This window comes from Gadus chalcogrammus, chromosome 7 (genome assembly GCF_026213295.1).
Source record: "Gadus chalcogrammus isolate NIFS_2021 chromosome 7, NIFS_Gcha_1.0, whole genome shotgun sequence".
In the NCBI taxonomy this organism is placed as follows: Eukaryota; Metazoa; Chordata; class Actinopteri; order Gadiformes; family Gadidae; genus Gadus; species Gadus chalcogrammus.
In genome coordinates, this window is record NC_079418.1 from 490,363 (window position 1) to 507,207 (window position 16,845).

General features: G+C 41.3%; 1 long non-coding RNA gene across 3 annotated transcripts; it reads left to right on the forward strand.

The window, feature by feature from the left end:
* The first annotated feature begins 207 nt into the window (after positions 1 to 207).
* LOC130385707 (uncharacterized) lies at positions 208 to 10,265 on the forward strand. Of its 3 annotated transcripts, none has more exons than XR_008896051.1 (8): positions 208 to 359; positions 476 to 526; positions 620 to 1,220; positions 2,752 to 2,855; positions 4,570 to 7,126; positions 7,242 to 7,346; positions 8,834 to 8,938; positions 9,426 to 10,265. It is a non-coding gene; the product is annotated as an uncharacterized LOC130385707 (long non-coding RNA). The 3 variants fall into 3 exon arrangements; XR_008896052.1 differs by having other exon boundaries at positions 4,570 to 6,715; positions 6,934 to 7,126; positions 8,834 to 10,265; XR_008896050.1 differs by having other exon boundaries at positions 8,834 to 10,265.
* Positions 10,266 to 16,845: the final 6,580 nt, after the last annotated feature.

The following is a 16,845-nucleotide window of genomic DNA, read 5'->3' on the forward strand; positions in this document are numbered from 1 at the left end:
TTTAACAAATAGTAAAAACAGGTGAGGTAGAACAAGTAAGAACAAGTAGATGAACAATATTTAACAAATATTAAAAACAGGTGAGGTAGAACAATAAAAAAAAAATCGGCGAAAATCAGCCGCGTATCGGCCGATACCGATACACGTAAAAAACGCGAATATCGGCCGATAATATCGGCCGACCGATATATCGGTCGATCCCTAGTAATGATGACGAATGATGATGACATAACAGTAATTCTATGAGCCAAGACAACAAATCAGACAACAAAAAACATTGAATTATTATTTTGTACTTCCTGCAGATGATTCGATTGCGTCTTCATTTGAAACGCCATTGCCTATCTCTACTGGGGACGGTAAAGTGGCGGGTGGAGAGGGTGGTTAAAACCAATCTAGTAACTCTTATCAACAGGTTATGACAGTCATCTGTCTATACTAACCCTACACATTATGCTTTATACACATTACTTAGGTGACCGAAGAGAGAGAGAAACCATACCAATCTGGGCAAAGAATATCAACGGTAATACATGTATTGAACTGTATTGCACTGTATGCAAATGACACCAAATACTACTAAATACACTCCTCTGATCTCAACATTTTTTTTTTACAGCGACATTGGAGGTTCTGCTCCGAAGGCTTGAGACTGTTGAGCAGAATCAGAGAGAGGCTCTATTATTGCTACGGGCAAATCGACATGGGGACCCTGGGGAAGCTAGTGTCGAGTTACTGCAGGCGCAAACTCAGGCCGAACTACAGGAACTCGAGGAGCACCTTAAAAATAGAGATTTCACAAAAAAAATGGTAAATGTACGAATAATGGTGAAGTGACTTTAGGCTATATTGTACACATGCCACCAAGTGTGCCACATGGCCCTGCCATTGAGCTTTTTTCATCTTTAGTTCCCTGTTGTTAGCTAAGTAGTTAGAGATGAGCAGTCCATCTTCAAATACCTTAATTTGGTTCGCCCCCCTCAAAAGAAAACACCACCAACACCACATGAAAAATACAATGCAAATACTTGCCTTAACCATGGTTGTTTGATTTCCTTAGATTTCCCATCTGAGCCTAGTTGGGGGGTCCAATCCTGGGGAGTGTGTGAGGAGGGTGTTGCGCTCTGTGGCCTCAAACTTTGTTTGGAGCAGCTACAGCCTTAGTCGAAAGAAGGGGAAGATGCCACTGCTTGGCACAGCAGTGGGCAGTACCATCAAACGTAAGTCTAAATATGTGCAAACAAATCTATTTAGCTGTTTCAGCTATTTTTCTACACCTTTTAGCTGATGTGATCCGTTTCTTCCAAAGACTCCTCATTTAGGGATGGGCATGATTAATCGACGATCGACTAATTGATCATTAAGAATTTCGTCGATGACGTACATTTTTCATCGATAAAACTAATGCTAAAAAATATCTTCACACGGTGTGTCTTTTTACAATTACCATTCGTATTGTTGTTCAGCAGAGAAATACAGACGGACCAATTGCGAACTACTGCAACTGCTGATGCCATCTCTCCAAGTTAAAAAGTAGCCGCACCCACCCCAAACTAATCGGAATAAGTGTATAGATGTCGATTATAGCCGACTACACCACCTATTCTATTCCACATGGAATTCTATTCCGATCAGAGAATTATATTTAGATTAGCCGCGTTTACATGGACACTTCTGATCCGATTCGATTTCTAATTGGAATATATATATTCCTATCATGCAATCCGAGTGTATTGTATATATGGCAGTTACAAAAGTGGTCAGTGTGGTCAATTTAATCGAATGCCCATCCCTATCCTCGTTATCACTGACCTTGGTACCGTGACAAGCTGGCTGCTTTTTTGTCTTTGTATTGTAGGATGTGTTGTTAATGGAATGCTTTCAGTGCATCACATCTATTTATTCATATATTGAGTGTACTTTCTTCAACAGAAAGCCCTTTATCATTGGTATATTTTTTATGTATTACCTACTGTTGTTGCTCAGGAGTTGAAGGGGACCAAAGACTTTCACCCTTGTGCTTTTGCTGAAATGCAACAGTACCTGATGGGGAATTAAAATAGTGCAAGTCATTTTGACATCACACATCTGTACACATCATGCAGTTACAATTGACAGAGGCATGCAGCTGGTACAGATAGAGGCTAAGTGTAAAGACTGTTCAGACATATCTCCTGTTGCATCACAACTATGTTATACAGTCCATGAGCCACAGGGGGTCTTCACTAACACTCGGACATCCCCCCTCTGACATTTTAATACAATTTAAAGTGAATTAGCTGACAGTGGAGTTGTTGTATAAGTCCTCGTGGCTACGGCAGAACAACACCGGTGTTGTTCTATCCATTACCAACCCCACTCTCACTCATGCTATATTGCATAATTGTCTGGATTCAGATGCAAGAAGTGCATAACTAATATACACGTGTATGAATTATACTGTCGTATTTTGGTTTGCATCATTGCAGAAAAAATTATTTAAAAAAAATTATATCTTTATTGTCCTCACAGTTGATCAGTTTTCTTTCTATTATACAGACCAAAATGTATTAGCTGTGTACTTCATCTGAATCCATACAATCCCATTCATTTTTAATGAATGAAATCACAAAGCAACAAGTTCCAACTTACTATCACACAAAAATATCCTCCAGAGATGAATAGATTTCAGGAAAAAACCTTTTTGAGAATGTGCCCCCTGAGTGTTGGTGACATGCCTAACTTTTGATCACAAATTCAATCTAATTACAGAGGCGATCATGAAATGGAAGCCGGGGCTGGAAGAGAAGGAGGTGGAGCTTCTGATGGCAGAGGTCTTGAAACATGCCCCCTCAGCCCACTCCAAAAGTTTGAAGGTGAGTTTAAACGAGAGAGGCATATGCAATCGATATCCCTCCAGATAAATTATTTGAACATGCTGACTATTAGGGAACAATTATCATATTTTTGTACACCACCACAAAATGATATGCAGATCCATGTCCTACTCTTTAAGCTTGTTTACAAGACGTGGTTACAACTCTTCAAGCGAAACAAGGCTAACCTTTGAGGCGGCTCGACACCAACTCTGGGCGAAACACCTTTCTGCAACAAGCTAGAACTTGTTGCAGAGAAAACACAATAGCACCACCGTTTCCATACCAACACTGCTCGTTTTAACTAGTAGTTAGCCAGTCAACCAATGAAGCTTATATATATATATATACACACACATCAGAAAGCTATGCATCGTTAGAGAATATTTTTTGTATACTTACATGCCTCCCGCAGAAGTTGCAGAATGCAGCTTGCTGAGCAGGTTCTCCAATACACAAAACCACGTGAATAGGGGATGGCGGCCGGACACCTTATAGAGCAGATGTGACCGTGGGTACACTGCAGCTCTTCTGCTTCTTAATTGAACCCACGGAGACAGGTTGGGTTGAGCACTGGACTGGTTTATTAGCTGCAACATGGGACAACACACAACCAGTGTTCACACATTTATATATATATATTCAGCCATAGTCCGTTCGAACACAACGTAAGCTTGGTTGCTTCTGAACTTTCAAACACAAACTTCAAATGATCGTATAGTGGTATTTACAACAAAAAACATTAAGTGATCGTATAGTGGTATTTACAAACTAAACATTAAGTGAACATACCTGCAACATGGGACAACACACAACTATAAAAGAGGAGGCCCGCATTAGCGCGCACATGTCACATAAACCTCGTGCTCAAGAACTCCTCAAACATCACACACAAACCAACAAAACGCCTTACAACATGTAACATTAGATTTTACATGTTATGCTATATTTTAAACATCGTTCTTTACATGGTTTGCATTTATAAGTGAACTTTATTTACAAGCGGACAGAACGGCGACTTACCACAACGTAAGCTTGGTTGCTTCTGAACTTTCAAACACAAACTTCCGCCGTGGACCTTCAGAATAAAATATAAAATATTGGTTGGAGTCCCAAGTTTAACAGAATTTAACAAATAAAAGAAAGTAATTATTTACACTGTTACACAGGGATAACACGTTCACTAACAAATCTCCGTTGCAATACAAGGTTCGCCCAACAACTAAATCCCGAACAGATCTACCGGCAACTAAATATTCTAGAGCCTTTTGACGAACACAACGCATGATGACGCTAATGATCCCCATTCCTGGTGTGGTATTGGTGTAAAATACACTGCAGGATTAATACATTGATCAACTACACGCTAAAAAGTTTAAATTAAATAACATAAGAACTATAAAATGCATTTCCTGCAGCTGTAGTGCAAAGTGAGTTGGCTTGACTTCGTGTTTCCAGGATGAATATTTACGTTGTTTAGGCGCAACGTCCGCAATGCCAGACCCCGTCTACCGTCTTCTTACTATTAGACATTATCCGGCAATGCTTAGCTTTCATAGCCACTTGGGCTGCTATCTAGAACGTGCTCACGCTCGAGTCTAGCGTAACCTCGGCATAACATATTTAAGTTTTGACTAAGTGTACAATGACATTTGACTGAATGTAAAATGAATATAAATGCACTCACGTGTTCTCTTTTATTTGTTCTTCACAGGGTCGGATGGAACGGCAGGCGGAAGAACATCCCCAAAATTGAATTCAAAATTATTTGAAATAAAAATATAATAAATTGATATTTGTTAGTGTACTGTCTTGTCTTTTGAATAGGCTTGGGGTCCACATTAGCAACAGCCACCAGCCAAAATGTAGGTAAAATATTTATGTGGCTTGTAGATTTGACTAGATTTTGTGGGTTCTATAAAGGGCAAATGAGGACTGCACCATGCAGATCCGCCCTAACGTCCTTGCAACGTTATGGCAACCTTTTTGAAGAAGGTTGCATAAATGTCGCCAGTATGTATTTTGGTTGCCACGACGTCGCCAGGACGTGGCAGTTACGGACGAGCAACGTCGCCAAGAACGTCCTTGCAACGTTATGGCAACGTTATGGCAACCTTTTTGAAGAAGGTTGCATAAATGTCGCCAGTATGTATTTTGGTTGCCACGACGTCGCCAGGACGTGGCAGTTACGGACGAGCAACGTCGCCAAGATACATTGCGGCAACGTGATCGCGTCTTTCACCCGCACGTCGCGGCAACGTTGAAACTTACGTTGCGGCAACCTATGTTTGGTCATAAAGTTACGTAACCGCGACGTCGCGGCGACGTAACTGCGTTAGCTGGGTAGGTACTTTGGCATGACAAACCAGTATTACCAGTATTCATCCCTCAAATGAACTCTAATTAGTTAGCCGGACAGCTAGTTAAATAGCATCCAGCTGCAGCCCTGGAGCCGGAGCCGGGGCCTGTGGTGGGGAAACGGGACCTGTTGTGTGGGACTGGGAGGTCGTTTTTTCCGGCGGTTTTTGCGTCACAGTCGGCCCCTTGGTTGCCCCAGTCGAGTTTTTCAACATTCATTTTTGGTGTTTTATGCTAAAAATGGATAAACTCTTAATTCCTCGAGCTGCTACACCACGTGCCCCGGCCCGGATACCTCCGGGTCTACAGCTGGATGCTACTCCGCTAGTTGGCTGGATTACAAACGTTACCTATCAGAACTATTTCACTGTTTTTTCCAACCAGCGAGGGACATTCACATTGTCATGCAATGCATTGTGAAGGAGTTACACATAATACAAACTAAAAACGTTTGAATGTTTAACAGTGTTAAAAGAGTTATCTCTTTGCGTATCTCATTATGCAGTTTAAAGACTGCGTTGGGTTCTCGGGCGTCCCTGGTACTTCCACTTCCACATAAACCCTGAAGCCAGATTGAACTGTACATGGAGGAGAAAGTGATTGTTGCATTTTGCGACTCCCGGATCTCCTGCGGGGGGACTCCGGTGAGTTCAGCTCCGGGGGCGACGGGAGTCCGCATACGGCAACAATCACTTTCTCCTCCATGTCGCAGTTTCACCTGGACTTCAGGGCGTCAAATCCAAAGTTCCTTTTCCCCAATTCCTTCCCAACCATGGCAGAGAAGCACCACTACGAGTCTTTACTTGTTGTGGAAGTACCAGAGACGTAGGAGTACCCGACCCCGTGATATTATATAGATATCTCCTCCATGCTGGGTTCATTCTGGCATGCAGGGAGTGAAAGATTTCAACTTGAGTGAAGTGCCGCGTAGTGTACTGCGAGTAGGGGTATAGAGGATCTCCACTACTAAACGAATTTAAATTAACTTATGTATTTAAATGTTCCTGTAGTTGAAAATGGCTCCACGCATCAGTCCCCTTAAAGATGCCAGGAATCATGTGATTGCAAAGACGGACAAAACTTGCATGTTGGATGTGCAGTAGGCTACATCAATGCATTGAAAGGAAAGATATTAAATGTGGGGATTTCTCAGTTAATAATTGCTATCATATACAATATTTATGACATGCAATCGGTTATGTCAAATCAGCTGCAATCTATTGTCAGTTTTTGTGTTATCAATCCTTTTTAGACAATATTTGCATTTGTAAAACATTACGGTTAACTTATTTTTAAACCAAAATGGACATGCATGCTTTCTTTTTATGGTGCAAATGTTTTTTTTACAGGTCGTGGTGTATTTGCAAAGGGTTCCATTTCTCAAGGAGATTTCGTTCTCGAATACAGGGGAGAATTCCTGTTGTTGAAGCCCAGAGAAGGAGGCTGATATACCACGAATCATGTACTGCATTCATGTTTAGGTGGAGAGGGAAAACATGGTGGTAAGTATTTATGTTGCGCCTAAACTATACTCTATACTCTATTTTAGGTGAGGCTCTGATTTTGTGGAATACATTGTCTGTTAAATATGACTGACAATGTATTCCAGAAAGTTAAACTGATTGAGCCATGTGATCCTGCATTGTAACTATAACAATTATTTTTCCATGAACTTGTCATGACATTTATGTTCCCCTTTCCTCATGTTTCATCTTTTTAGTATCGATGCCGCCAGAGATGACGGTTCACTTGGGCGCCTCGTTAACGACGAACACAGGCGTCCAAACTGTAAAATGAAAAATATTGATGTCAATGGAAGCCCACATCTTTGTTTGTTTGCCCTTATGGACATAAAACTAGGAGAAGAAATTTCATACGATTATGGAGGTGAAGACTGCCCATGGAGAACAGAAGTATGTGGCGCAATTACAGTTTGTTAAACAGTGACTTCAAATTACTACTTACTAATTTAAGTTCTACCTCTGCTTTCTTGTAAATGATTTTCATTGTTAAATGTATGTCTTGCAGACGACCACAGTTGGACCAAATGCACTGCTGGTAGAAGATTTGCATACTGTTGTCCTGGCAAATACCGAAGTAGGTGATGCTACTCATCCAAACATCGCTCAACAGGTACATGCTTGTTTACTTCAAATGTTATTAATCTCTCTATAGCCTTTCTTTTTCAGTTTTTATGTTTAAAGCTAGCCAAAATAGGAAACTTAAAGGTCCCATGACATGCAAATCTCACTATGAGGTTTTCTAACATAAATATGAGTTCCCCTAGCCTGCCTATGGTCCCCCAGTTGCGTTTGGTGTAAAACGAGCACTAGCTGTTCTGCTCGCCTTTGAAAAAACGGAGGCTCAAGCGCGCTGAGGCTCAAGCCGCTTATGTGGTCATAAAGCATCTAAGCTCCTCCCCTTACTCTGCCTGGCCCGCCCAGAGACGTTGGCCCGCCAATGAGACACGACCGTGCGAGCGCCACATGTGCGTGTGTGAATACACACACTGTAACGCAAATGTTTCTTGTCGGTTCTTTGACGTCTCTTGTATTTCCACAACGAGACAGTGGGGGCTATCTGAGCCATGGTTGAGAAGGAATTGGGGGAAAGGATCTTTGGCTTTGACTCGCTGAAGTACATGAACTGCGATATGCCGCCGGTTGCCGCGAGGCACCATCGCCCGGCAGAGGGCAGCAGGCAGCAGGCAGAAGTGGAAGAACCAGAGACGTCGCAGAACCCGACAAAGTCGTTTGTGATTCATAATATCGTCTGGAGGCGCACACAGCTTTTGGCCGTGATAATATGTATTATATGATATAGATATCTATTTATTATATGATATTATTTAGATATAGAGCTCCAGGACTGCAACGCAAGTGTTGTACACTTCCTTGTTATTTGGATAACTGTTCTGCTTTTGGTGTTATGGCGCATTACACGTCGGACTCTCGTCTCTGGTATTTCTACAACGAGACTCGTAGTGGGGGTTATCTCACCCAAGGTTGAGAATGAATTGGGGGGGAAGGAACTTTGGCTTTGACTCCCTCTTCTTTCTAGGTTAATTATCACTCTATTCTGGACACTCACGACGTCCCCACAACACACCTTTTAGTCAGTGTTTGGCTAGAAGCTTTGGGTGAAACATTGGAGACAACTGGTCCCCACGAGGAACATTAACATTGTGTTTGAAATGTCCCCACAAAGCATGTTATTAAAGAGTGATCTCAGAAAGAGCAATTATCACTCTATTCTGGACACTCACGACGTCCCCACAACACACCTTTTAGTCAGTGTTTGGCTAGAAGCTTTGGGTGAAACATTGGAGACAACTGGTCCCCACGAGGAACATTAACATTGTGTTTGAAATGTCCCCACAAAGCATGTTATTAAAGAGTGATCTCAGAAAGAGCTGGGCTGGGCAGGAACAGATATTTTGACAATGAATGTATCGTTTATTTTCTCTACGGCCTGGTGTATATCGGCATGCATGTCATACAAGAGATTTTTCGGAATCTGTCGTTAATCTTAATCATGTTTTACAGTGGACATCAAATTGACATGTTTTGTTTTCAGAATGTAAAATAGTCATTGTGAAATGTTTTTTGTTTTTTTTACAGATGACCACAGTTGGAGACGATGCCCTGCTAGATGGGGGCTCGAAACCTGTCCTTTCAAATACCGAAGGGGATGATGATGCTACTCGTCCAAAAATCACTAAACAGGTACATTCATGTTTATCACTTCAAATGTAATTATAGTCTCTCTGATAGCCTTGCTTTTTCAGTTTTTGTGTTTTTAAAGCTAGCCAAAATAGGAAAGGAAGTATATTTTGGTTGTGTTCTGGTTTAAATAAATACAGCCAAAAAGTTTGATGTAATGCAACTATAAGATGTATGGTCGTGGGATATTTAAAATATATTTTAACCTTCAGAGGGACTTTCTTTCTAGGTTAATTATCACTCTATTCTGGACACTCACGACGTCCCCACAACACACCTTTTAGTCAGTGTTTGGCTAGAAGCTTTGGGTGAAACGTTGGAGACAACTGGTCCCCACAAGGAACATTAACATTGTGTTTGAAATGTCCCCACAAAGCATGTTATTAAAGTGTGATCTCAGAGAGAGCTGGGCTGGGCAGGAACAGATATTTGTGTTTTGATATCAATTATTGATAACTGGTATGAATGATAACTTGTATGAATTCCACAGAAAAGGTTCTTGAAAGTGAAGACGAAAGCACACAGGGGGCACACTGTTCATCTACTGTTGATGGTATGTAATGTCAATTGTAAGTGTCATTTGGGGACATATGGAATAACTATTTAGGAATTTAAAGCTAAAATTATGCAAAGAATCTAACATAATCCATGGCATACTTCAATCAAACTTAAGTCCTTAAAAAAACACTTTACTGTATTGCCTGCTCAGGTAAAGTTGACCTCAAGAGTTGGTTGGCACTTGGTTATTTCTAACCATCAACAACTTTAATGATTGAATACACTTGTTTTCACTAAATACAACAAACATCCCTGCAAAAAAGGACATAAATTGGGTTTTGTCTTCAAGCTATAGTACATGTAAAGTATGTGTCTTACTGGTAATGTTGAATTTTGATTATTTTCCATAAAACCATCAGTAGAAGAGACTCTTCCTCACATCGAGAGCCCGGAAATTCCACCAACCAAGAAGCGAAGACAACGGCCGTTGGTTGAAATGCCGGAAGAAGTCGGCGCTATGAGGCCTTCCTCCCAAGGTGAACTCTTTACACATGTCTTTTGTACGTCAGTAAAGATTGTCTGTTCCTCTTTGGAAATGGATTTTATTCAGTGTACCAATTTCAAGTTGTATTAGTTATAACAGCCCTATCAGAATATACAAAGGTTGGGGGATGAATTGTCATTAGTTTATTTTCAATGCATATGCCTATAATGGGGGGATTTATGCAATATCTGTTTGGAAATTGAAAGCTAAGATGATGCATATTAGCTTTCAATTGGCTCACGTGGCATACTTAATCAACATGCATCCTTAAAGAGCCCATGCCATTAAAATCACATTTTTCCTATTGTTTGTTAAATAACATAGGTCTGAATAAGTTTGTGAGCTGTGGTAAGTTTGAAATCTATGCAGTTTGTCTGCTGAATGCAATAGGCAATGTCTGTGTTGATAGAATAATGTTAGAAATAAAACTAACCAAAATTCCGTTTCATTATTATTATCCCCATGGCAATAGCTGTCAAACATCAGATACTCGACTAAAGTATGCTACAACTTGTCACCTTATGCCTTATGACCTCACAAATTTTAAAGGACAATTTTTAAAAACTTACCACAAAATAAAGCAAGGTCCATCATCAGAGTTGTTTGGACCATGGTTCAATTATGTGATGTGATTAAAATGGAGACTTGAAGTTCTTTTTACCGGTTTTTATTATTACTGTATTAAAATTGACAGTAGTGTAATATTTCCCAGAATGCATTTGCAAATCAAACAGTAATTTACTGTCGAACGCAAACACAGTAAGATACATTTGTTATAACAGTAATAGTACTGTGAAAACAACGAAATCGACAGTACTTTATTGCATAACGCAAATACAGTAAGAAACGACATGACATTACAGTAATATTAATGTGAAAACAACAGAAATCGTTTACAGTGTAAGCACAGTTAATTAAGGTAAGCACAGTTAAGTAAGGTAAGCACAGTTAATTAAGGTAAGCACAGTTAAGTAAGGTAGGTAGATAGATAGATAGATAGATAGATAGATAGATAGATAGATAGATAGATAGATAGATAGATAGATAGATAGATAGATAGATAGATAGATAGATACTTTAATAATCCCAGAGGGAAATTATTTAATTATTTATACAGGGCTGGTGTGAGTTGAGGATATGTATAAAGTGGTTGAATTCCGCTTCGGATTTGTCCCAGAGGCCAAAGATGTCATCTAGATAATGGAAGTAAATGAAGGGGCGTGACGGCCATTTAAGAAACGCAGATTCCTCCCAGTCGGTTAGATAAATGTCCGCGTAGGCCGGTGAATATTTCCTCCCCATAGCGCAGCCGCATATCTGTAAAAAGAACGATTTGTCAAATAAAAACTCGTTACGGGTGAGAGTGATTTCTAAAAACTTTAAAATAAATGTATCAGGACGAGATGGATCAGGTGACAAACCCAATGCTCTTTCACAGCCTCAAGGCCCAGGACAGTGTCGATTTTAGGGTTAGGGTTAGGTTTAACCTAAGGTTCGTATGGGTTAGTATGTGAGAAATTAATGAGGTGGACATCGATTGTGGCCTGCGGGTATTTTTCTACGGTTTTACGGTGCAGTGCCTGGAGAAAGCCCGTTGTCGACTCAAACAGGTTCTCCCTATGGTTTATGCCCAGAGATAGCACCACAACCTTTGTGTGTGAATTGGGGGGATTTTTATCTAAGATCCGTGTGATGTGTTGGTATTTGGCACTGGGGTAGCTGTCAATTTGGACGTCTATGTGTGTGTGTGTGGGAAGGGATCCGACTCAGGTTTGAGTCACCGATGATCACTACGGGCTTGATGGAATGAATAGTCCAATCCCTAACTTTATGCCCCGTAGGATCATGTCTGGTCATTTCGAATATCGTCTTGTTCGGTCAAGGCTTGGGGTCGGTAGTTACACTCGGCCGTCTGCTCTCGGGATTGATGGTGCGGGGACTTAACGTGGCCGAATTAAGGGTGTGGTGGAGTCTAAGCTGCACAGTGCGCTGTGAAGGTGTAGATAAAGGTGGTCTGGGCTGCTGCGAGGTGGAATCTACAGGAGGGGGAGGAGGAGCAGAGTGAGTGGGGGATGGATCTAATTCTATTAAGGGGGAGGCTAAGGTGACTATGTGGCTGAGATTATGTGTGTCAATGTATAAGTGTGCAGGTGCCGGTGGTGCTGTCGCTGGGCTGGTGGTGGGCGAACGCTGTGAGGACAACGGGCTGCGCAGTGAGTGTGTGACCGTATTGAGGACCCGGAATGTAAGGAACAACAGTTGATTAAGGTAGCCGGAACGGGAGTCAACGTCTTCAATGTTATCTCTAACAAAGGTGTTAAAGGTCTTTACGCAACGTGATTGCTTACGGCTCAAAAGCTGTTTGATACATTTGTTCAGCTTGGTCTGAAGATCATATATGCCAAGTTCCATGAAGATTGGACATAATTTGATATGTCAAAGGGCTGCAGAGATATTGGCGTGTTTCCGGTTTGGCGGCTTCGGGGTCGAATATCGTTGGCTGTCGCGGATATTTCTGCAAGAAATAATATACTAGCTATACGGGGAGGTCTGATAGTATCACCAGACATTGAAAATAAGCTTTAAATGTACTCATGTGAAGAGAGAGGAGTCAAAAGATATCGACATTAATAACAGCGCCACCCCTTTGCTTATTATGCTAATTATGCAAATTGCCCAAAGTGCAAATTTAAGCAACCAAGTTCAATTCCATCCATTTGGCCTATAAATGACATTTCTGCAACAAAACTTTAGGGTACTCAACATTTCTGGATTCAAGAAATTACAACTAGACTAGAAGATGTGTTGGTGGTTCAGCCTTTGGACCTAAACCTGGGCCGTGTTCCAATACCCGTACTGTCCGTACTTTGAGTACGCAGTACGTTCCAATTCAGATCCGGCGAAAAGAAGTATACTTCAAGGACCCGGATGCCGTACTCAAAACGGGCTAATCGTGAAGTGTGGATCGAAGGACACTCTCCGTACTCAACGGCAGCCATCTTAGCTACGTAGCGGAAGAGGCGGAGCCAGGCTGAGCCAAAGTCGGCGCATTTTCCACATAGCCTGCATTAATAGAGTCATTTTGTGGTTTTTATAGTTTCTATAGCTTTTTATAGCTGCTAGGCGTAAAGAGTTCACCGTTCAAAGCGGGATGTTTATTGCGGGGGAGGAGCCGCGGCGGCAGTCGTGATCGTAATTTCCGGTAAGTGCACCACGGAGTACTCGATTTGGAACAGCACTCACATCTGAAAAATGACCGTACTCAAGTGAGTACGGATAGTGCAGATAGTGTACTTCCTTTAAGTATACTCATGGAAGTACGGTAATGGAACACGGCACTGGCCTTCCAAGAGTCCCTCACAGATGCCCCGTCAGGTGACAATTAATTAACATCTATGATCCCCCTCTGCCCCACAACATATGTATGTGGACCTCCCAAAATATTAACTAATTCATGAAGTGGTTCATGTTCCATTCAATAACAACATAACTTGTGGGTTGCAAAACCTGCTAGTGTGCCAAGCGCACGGGCATATCCGCCTTCCAGCTTCCTAGGTTTGATTCCTACTAGGGATGGGCAAAATGATTCTTTTCCGGGAACTAGTTCTTTCAGTTCAGTTCACTATAACGATTCGTTTTGTTTGATTCGTTCGTTTTGATTCGTTCGTTACGTCAGATTACGTCATTTGGTGTCTGCATTACAGAACTTTCATGGTCATAAATAAAAAATACGAACTGCAGTTTAATTTCTTTGTTTGTTCTTAAATTGACGTAGAATTGGGGATTGGGAAATGCCCTCCAATAGCAGATGGAGGGCAAGTCTATTTTCGAAAAAATGTAGGGGGATATATGAGTGGCCCCACGTCGAATGGTATGACCCAAGATATGTCAGACAGAAAGCGAGCATATTCGACGGTACCGCCTTGTCATTTGTTTACCCAGGTGCCATTGCAACACCATTGCTACCTCTCATTGGCTGAATCTTTGAGAACGTTGTAGACTCAATCAATATAAGTCGCGGGGATACGAAGCTCTGTTCGTTTGTATATTTTATTTACGTGGCCATATTTTTGGTTTATGTTAAAAGAAAAGAATCAAAGAACCAGTTCTTCTTGTTTTGGAGAACCATTTTATGTCGTTCACGTTCGGGATCGTTCGTTGTGAACGAATAGGTCGCGACCGACTCATCCCTAATTCCTACCGTCCTGCGGTCCTATGCATTACGTCTTTCCCTCGCTCCTTCAACCAACCCAACTGTCCATTTGAACTTCCTTCCAGTCCAAGTAAAAAGCAATACTTTGTGTCAACCAATCGACCCTGACGCTGACATGCCAACACACCCATAGTGTCGGACTCACAGCTTGTTATGTGTTGGAATTCTTGAAGTTGGCGTGCCAACCCGAGCCCTCTGAGCTCCTGGTCACTCCCCCATGCTGATGCCAAAGCGTATGCCTGCCACAGGTGGTGCTGCTGCAGCAGAGCCCGGGGCCCCCACCCTTGGAAGACCCTCAGGCCCCCCCAGAGGAGCCCCCACAAGCCCAGCTAGAAGGACCTGGACCTGAACCAGAGAGCGCTGTCGACTAGGGTTGGGTATCGTTTGGCTTCTATCCGATACCGGTGCCTACTCGGTACTTTTCAAACGGTTCCGGTGCTAAAACGGTTCTCGAACCGGTAGCCTACTTAAAAAAAAGAAACCGTACACACTTGCATACATGCACGAATTGTTATGAGTTTCACATTAAGCAGAAAGTCAGCGGACACTGAGTTGAATGACAACGGTGTTTGCTAGCCTACTTGATATGCAAGATTTACGGTTGGTATTAAATTACTCGACTTACACGAAGAGGCTGCTGTGAGTGCTGTGACTGATAAATATCTTTTTAAAAAATAATTACAAATAATATTAATTACTGCATGCACCGTTATGAGGAACCGAAATGTGCGTTCTTATTCGATTTCGTTAGAACCGTTTACGTTTAAACCGGTTCCCAACTGGAACCGAGTTTCGGTGCTCAACCCTACTGTCGACGCCCCGGCCAGCTCCGACGCGCCAATAAAAAAGGTACCACATTGTCCCGCAAGTACAACTGTAGTCTCCTCTCTGCCGCCATTTCTATCCTGCCCGTTGAAAGCTTTTTATTTATCTCAACAAGACTTACTTTCAACCATTTGATATTGGTCGTGTTATTTTTTCTCATATTTTATTAAGGGTTAGATAGATAGATAGATAGATAGATAGATAGATAGATAGATAGATAGATAGATAGATAGATAGATATAGATGTATAGATATATATATAATGTATATTTTAATATTTAATTAATGAAATAAAATAAAGGCTTTAAACATGTGACATGCCTACGTTTTTTTGCCACATGACAAAAAACGCGTCACGTGACTCTTACGTTCGCTATGGTTGTTGTTAGCCCCCTCTGCTCGACATGGCTCCAAACCACGTAGGCGGCAAAGGAGCTGCCTCAATTGTTTTGTTTTTGTCGTAAACTAGGGTCCGCTGGTTAGGAAATATTCCAAGGAGTCCTTCAAAAGGGCACCTTGGAATATGTTTATATTTTCCGCATTTTAGACCTAGAGATTTTATTGATACAGCTTTAACCTATTTGTGAAAGCAAAACACAAAGCTCATTGATTTAACGAGGCAGGGTTATTTGAAACAATTAATTAAGTATCACATGTGTGAGGTCATTCCTCCTCCTGAGTGTGCTTCCTATTTATGTCTGTAGTGTACCCCAATGTCCAGTATAGGGTGACGCAATGCAGCCCGTGTAGGTGATAAACAGGACGTAGGTAGGCCGTCATGAAAAGTTATTTAGTGCGCTGGCAAAACTGCAATGTAACCCAATTTCAGCAGATCAAAACGATATAGTTTGTTTTTATATAAAGTATATAAAATAGTCGGCTAGCCTTTATGGGTTTTACTCAGCCCGCTCTCATGTGGCACAGGAAGTACTCCTTGGCTTTTAACTGTCCTGACGGAATAGCGACAACATGCGTGTCTACATTGACATTACATCTTCATTCTAGAAGCCTAATTAGCTAATTGCACTGTAAGGGTTTTATTCAATTCTCTCTTGATCATACAATTCAGCAGTATGCAATTTCAACAGTGTTGGAGCACTTCATTAGGCCTGAGAATAAGATTCACATAGGTTTGAATGCAGTTGGCTCTTCTGAAGGGTTCGGTGATAACTTCCCTCTTAACAAATTTGGTACTAAACATGAGCCACTCAATACAGCACACCTGTGTACTCTCAAACATTAAATAGGCTATGTAAAACTATCACCACACTTTGCTGAGACATTACAGATTGCAACAAGATCACAAGCTCAACACAACATTTTGAACAGTTTGTTTTTATAGATTTATTATGCGATGAGGCCAGTTAAACATTTTTACAACATATCGTGTCAAATTATCCCTCCTTCCGCTCAATCTGCTCCTGCAGAGATCCTGGAATGCTGTACATAAAAGCATAAGTTATTGTCATTGTGTGCATCCAGTCTTGCCTTCTGACAGCATTGACATTTTTACATCAGACAAATATTTTTTTATAACTACCTACAAGGTAATATTACAGAATGCCAGAGTAAACAGTCAAGGAAAGGCTGCCAAATTTGTTTAAACTTCTTTGCTTTCCCTGAAATCTCATATCGGATATGTCAAAACTGGGTTACATACTTCGTAATAATGACTTTTGTCCCTACATCTGGAGGATTTATTGTTCAAGATATTTATTTGACTTATTCATATTAATTTACCTCAGTTGCTGACCCAGGAGCAGCAACGTAAGAGAGGGCTCCCAGGTGTTCTTCCACTTTATACCACTGTTTCAAAAGAGAGGGGGATAA